General features: G+C 32.0%; 1 pseudogene; it reads right to left on the reverse strand.

The window, feature by feature from the left end:
* Nucleotides 1-740: 740 nt before the first annotated feature.
* LOC108749244 lies at nt 741-3,780 on the reverse strand (annotated as a pseudogene).
* Nucleotides 3,781-6,773: the final 2,993 nt, after the last annotated feature.

Here is a 6,773-nt window from a genome sequence, read left to right on the forward strand (position 1 = left end):
TATTTCCCAAACTCAAAAGACCGCTCCGGGGACACCGCTTTGAATCTATTGAAGAGATTCAACGTGAATCGCTGCGCGCTTTGAAGGCTATACCGGGAAACGACTTTTTGGCATGCTTCGAGGCATGGAAAAAACGTTGGCATAAGTGCATTGTATCGGAGGGGGATTACTTTGAAGGGGATCAAATTGATTTGGATGAATAAATAAAGATTTTTTATTTTATAACAAAATTCACTTTACTTTTTGATCACAGTAGTATATATGATCAAGAGAATCAACCACTGTAATTTACACTAAATTATAGTGCCGAGCCCGAACCGTCCCTTCAAAGGGTGGCTTCGAAGCCGGGCCTACCGGAAGGCGCGGAAACTCTTGGACGAAGGGTACAAGAGATACCTCGGGAAGAGTCGTCCGGCCGAGGATTATTTACCACCACTACCATCCTCGTCACCACCGGCTCCGCCGGCTAATCAGGCTAAGGCTATACCTCCTCCCCTTCGAACACCTTCACCTCCTCAGCTACCTCCTTCTCCTCCCCCTCGAACTTCCTCACCAGCGTTTTCGGACGCACTTACAGAGAGAATTTTTCCCCTCCACAACCATCCGAATCATCCCACCCAATTTCCCCCAGAAGAAGTCCATCTCCGACGAACTCCACGGACAGCGTGGAGTTCCTAGAGGAAATTCTTTCACCTCCACCCAGATCCTACTTCCGGATCCTAGAGAGTGACACTTTTGAGTCACTCATTTCCCAATTCCCGCGGGTTACAACCGCATCCATCCCTCAGGGGGCCTACACAATCGGCTCTCATTATTTCGATCCTCAGGAAATCCGCAATGCCATCATTGGTCAAACCCCTACCTCCAGTATCCCCGTATTCCTTTCGAATTCCACCCATGCAATCTAGCACTAGGAACCCTAGTTCCAGTCAAATTCTTCAACAATCTTTTCCCCCCTTTCTCCGTTTCCATCCATGAAATATATTAAGCGAAACCTATCCGATCCCCCCCCCCTCCCTAATACGATATACAGATTAAATATAATACATGTATAGCCGTTATAGAACAGAGAATACTGTTACGCCTGTAACTGTAGCAATGTACAGATTAAATATAATAAATGTGTAGCCGTTATAGAATAGTAACAATAATAATGCATAAACTAGATATAAAGAGTATTACTTAACCGATTAACATACAACCGCCCGTTTTCTTTATCTACAATAAATCATGTTATTAATTATTCCTCTCGCTCTCGTCATTTTTATTTTTTAAAACCCGCCTAATACAAGTTAGCCTAACACCTCGTAATCACTAAACTTTGCCCTTTCAAAGCTCGCACGTGGTCCATTCCCGAGTTAAAGGGATTTTTCCCTTACTCGAAATTTGGACCGACGATCGCACCGCTCGTAGGAAACAGGCGTCATAGCGTCTTCACGAGACGTTGACCCATATTCCGAAGCGGGCAACAAAAAAAAGGGATGCGTTCGACTCGCCGGTGTTTGCTTCCTGGCAAATACCTGCGAGACTAGAGTCTGACCGTCCTTCCACGCTCCATCCTTTTCTACTCCCTTCTCTCTCTCTCTCTCTAAATCCATTTTTCCGGAGTTTGGACGTAACAATAGTATAATTCCTGTAAATTCTCCTATTGAGAATAGAAAAATAAATCCTATAGATCATCATAAGATAGGGTTATAATTAATTTTTATACCATGAAGGGTAGAGATTCATTTAAAGATTTTAATACCTGTTGGAATAGCAATAATTATGATAGCTGAAGTAAAGTAAACACGAATGTCAACATCAAGTTCAACAGTAAATGTATGGTGGGCTCAAACAATGAATCTTAGGAATCCAATGGTAATTATAGCATAAATTATTCCTAGTGATCCAATGATTTTTTTTTATCTCTTTCGTTTATAATAATGTGTGAAATTAATCCAAATCCTGGGAAGTTTAGAATGCAGACTTTAGGATCACCAAAAAATCAAAATAGATGTTGGTATAAAATAGAGTCCCCACCCTGGATGGATAAAAAAAAAGAGGTATTTAAATTTCGGTTAATTAATAGTATAGTAATAGCTCCAGTAAGTACAGGTAAAGAAAGAAGTAATAATACAGCTGTAATGAGAATTGATCAGACTAGGAGAAGGATTTTATCTATACATATAATTTTTGGTGTATATTTAAAATTGTGAAAATAAAATTAATTGCACCCAAAATAGAAGATATGTCTGCAAAAGTGAAGCGAGAAAATAGTTAAATCGATTGCCGGGTCTCCATGAAATATATTAAATGTAAGAGGGAGTAGAGTGTTCATCCAGCTCCAGTGCCTAAATATATAAAATTTCTTAAAATACAATAAGAAAAGTAAGGAAGGTAGTAATAACCAAAAACTTATATTGTTTATTCGCATGGGAATAGGCTATATCTGGCGATCCTAGTATAAGAGGGACTAAATATAAGAGGGATTAAAAAAAATTTTCAAATTCTCCAATTATAAAAGGAATGACTATAAAAAAATTATAATAAATGCATGATTAGTAATTAAAAAATTATTACTAATTAAATTCTTCAAGATCTAACTCTAATCGAATAAGTATTAATTATTGCTGAGCCAATCATTTCTAATGGCTAATAAAAAATAAAGAATTTCAATATCTTTGTGATTAGTAGAAAATAATCATTTATTCATAAAATAGAAATAATATAATATATATTAATTATATGAGATTGAGATATATATTTTAATATTTTATAATTATATAATATTTTATAATAAGTATAAATATATAAATTTAGAACAATACCGAATCACTTCAATAAATAAATAAAAAATTATTTGCATATTGCACAACATATAAAGATTTTTTAATTTGTGAATTATAAAATTATATTGACATCATCCTTATAATTATATGATATTAATTATCGCACTTTTGCGATTTGGTTCATATCAGAATTTTTATACATTCGGATGATAGTTATAAAAGAAACATTTAACAGAAAGTACTAATTGACACCAAACGTAACATTATGACAAAAACATGATTTCTTTTCGAATTTTTTCTAAAAGTAAACAGATTCATTTAAACATATGAAACTGGTTTCCTATTTATTCCAAGTATTAAGCCAACAATTGTAACAAAAATAATTTGACTTAGTATGAGTCAAACGCATACTACGTCGAATTATTTTTGCTACAATTGTTGATTTAATACTTTTAGAAATACACATATACTAATTACAATAATTAAATAAAAATATATTTAAAAACAAGTTAAAAGAAAAAGGGCTACGAACCTAATATACGATTAATAGTACATTAAATATTTTCAATTCTCTACACACAAAAATACAGTTTACTATGGAGGTTGGTGTTAATGGCAGAATGTGTTTCCTTGATACAACAATTATCGTCAAATAGAGAATCATTTTTAATGCATATCACAAAGCAACCTTTTCTGGCAAGTTCTTAATTTCTTTTCGAATCATCCTGTCTATCACAAAAGAGGCACTATTATTAATTTTTTAGACAAATAATATTGTCTCTTTTTTATCTGTCACACCCTCGCTTTCAACAAAAAATTTGATCGACGCAATTCACACTTTTCTTGAAAATGGTTATCCTCTCTCCTTTATTTTTTCCACAATAGAACAAAGATTAAAATTTCATATATTTAATAAAAATACTACACATAATTTACAAATAAGAAAAAAATATTTTACTATTCCTTATGTACATTCCATATCAGAAAGTTTTCTACCTATTTCTAACATGTTTCATTGTAAACTAGTTTTTACAAGATACTTTAAAAAATTTTGTTGAGAGGTAAAGATAAGTTGAAATTGCTTTCAAATCAAAATGTTTTATTTAAGATCTCATGTGATGATTATAACGTCAGCTGTGTTGGCCAAATCAAGAGAAAACTAGGTACTAGATTGTGTGAACACATTTCGGATATTAACAAAAAGACAGGTTCTCCATCTGTTATATCCGATCATCGCGTTAATTTTAATAATAATTTCAGATGGAATGATGTGAAGATTTTAGACAGTGAGTCTTATAACAAAAAATTGATATTTAAAATGATTCACATTAAAAGACAGAGTCTTCGAGGTTTAAATAAACAAAATAATACTGAATCATTGCCAGAATCCTGCTCATAAATCATACAATCTCTTTCTCCCTCATAATTATCTTTCCTCTCTATACATAATTATCTTTCCCCTTTTCTATTTTCCTTCTACCTATCCCTTCTTTTTATTCTTGCTTCCCATTATTTTCTAATATCACTTCGCTTTCCTTCTCTGAAAGTCATTTTAAATTTATTTTGTCTAATAACGTTAAAGATTAGAGACATCGATCTTTCTCTCATCGCATTGTCTATTATACTTTATTTATATTAATTTTTTTCTAGACTAAACTCTTAACTACAATTATGAAAGATATTTTTCTTATTTAATTTTAAAGAATTTAATTAATTTAATTGAACAGATAGTTTTACATTGTACATTTTATACTTTCACTTATATATTTTAATATTGTGTTGTTCTGTTATTCTTAAAATCTTACATTATTTTTATATAGCTATAAAGCGTTATTTTTTATCGTTCTAGATTCTAGCTATTTTAGACTCACTGATGCTTTTTAGCTGTACAATTTTTCTAATGAGATGAGGATTCTGATACCAACAGTTTGATGTCTTGACATTGCAAAGTATATTTTCATTTACCATCGAAAGTGCACAGTATAAGTTTTTACCTTTCTGACGAATTCTAATATATGTATTTTATGTATATTACTGTTCCGTTCAACTAACAAGACGAAGATTCTTCTTAATTTATTGATATAACAATAATTATATTGTTATTAAATGCGAATTACATGTTTAATCTTCGATCGACTTTATGTTGTGGTTTTTACCGTTTATAAACCTATTTTGTAAACATTGATAATGATCCGATCGTGATCGAAACGTTAGTTGATAGCCGGAATGTTATTAAATTTTATAATCATTTGATTAAAACTTTTATTTATTTATCAATTTTTACAGGTCATATTTTGGCTTGTAGCTCTTTTTCTTTTAACTTGTTTTTAAATTATTGAGCCATTATACTGTTATATAAAATTATATTTAGTCTGTAACATGTATTTATTAACAATGTCGCTTATTTAAAAAAAAATTACGAAAAAAGAAAAAAGGAATCGATCGTGGGATCTCTAACATTCTAATCTCGTACCCTACGCGCGAGACCACACCGAGGTCTTGCAAATCACTTCTATAAACATGGTATACAACGGTCATGGAAAATCATGGAAATGTCAACATCTCGTAAATTATCGTTTTTTGAAATTATTTTTGCTATTATACATAAATTGGAGGGATATACAATTAATATAATTTATTAAAACTTGTACCTTATCAATATTGTCTCTTCTCCTCTTATTTATACACGTTGGGCCGAAATTGCTGAAAAAGCATTTTTGGTCGCGAGAAACAAGCGATCATAGAAAGAGAGAGAGACAGACTCTGAAGGATAGACTCGCTGTTTCGCTCGACGAGTCCAGCTTGGCGTGCGGAGCCTCACTGATTACAATCGCAGCTTTAATCCTTTTTTGTTTTTTCTCTGTCTCACTTTGTCGTACTTCTGTTTCAATAATTCGCTCTGCAATTTAATAATGTGTTCTATGAGTTCCGGTTTACCATCATCGCCGATGCAGCAAGAATGCACGACTTCTTTTCTAAGCAATAATTCTATTTTAATATATATTTTTTTATATTGTATAATATATATAAAAATATGTTATTTTTATGGCATTTCCAGCTGATAATATATTGCTGGTTACATAATGATTCGATCTATTTCTATATTTGCGCACGGGCGATAAGAGAAATGACACTTCCTACTAAGTGCCGTTTGACATTTTTACATCCGAGCCAAGTAAAAAATGTGCTGCATATAACAATTTCAGACTTTGTACGTTTCAAATAAATAGCTGGCGCCCTACAGAAAACCTCAAAGAACAATACTATGCTTGTAGAAATGAGCTTTAGTATAAGAAAACGAAGTCTACGAAAATTTCATTTGTATGCTACGAGTGAAATTGCTGCTCAACGCTTCGGCATCTGAGTAGAGTAAAAAATCAACCAAAAATAATATAATATATGTGAATAATATTGTATATTTTTTGTTTATAAAGACATTATTTATTGTATATACAAAAATTGAAATAACTAATATCATATTTGTTTTATTATTATTTTTCCTCTCAAGAGAAAAAATTTTAACCAAGGCATATAAGAAGCTTGTTACGAGCCTAGTAGGTCGGTAATTCTGATCGGTTCTGTTGATCCAGCGAGGCACATTTGATGACAGCGCCGGTGTCGCAATATTGAGAAACTAAAATAGTGCTCGGTGTCATGGTTTCATATCAGTTTTATTCGTAGCATATGAACGAAATTTTTGGCGACTCTTTTCTCTTATACTAAAACTCTTAATAAATAACAATAAATCAAGGGCAAAGTAAGAGTTGACATAATTCTTTAAAATTAAACGAAGAATATATTCCAATTAACACAAGGTAAAATTACATAAAGCAAAATTAAAATTAAAATTAAAAGTTACAAGTTTCGGTTACCGGATTGAGCCCTCTTCAGACATTAACATAAACGAAAAAAATCGTAGTAAAATCAATTATCGCAAATGTTCTCATATACATTACATTTACAGTTCGGGTGAGTTTTGATGTAGAAACTCGACATTATTTC

The sequence above is a fragment of the Trachymyrmex septentrionalis genome, unplaced genomic scaffold, assembly GCF_001594115.1.
Source record: "Trachymyrmex septentrionalis isolate Tsep2-gDNA-1 unplaced genomic scaffold, Tsep1.0 scaffold28, whole genome shotgun sequence".
Lineage (NCBI taxonomy): Eukaryota > Metazoa > Arthropoda > Insecta > Hymenoptera > Formicidae > Trachymyrmex > Trachymyrmex septentrionalis.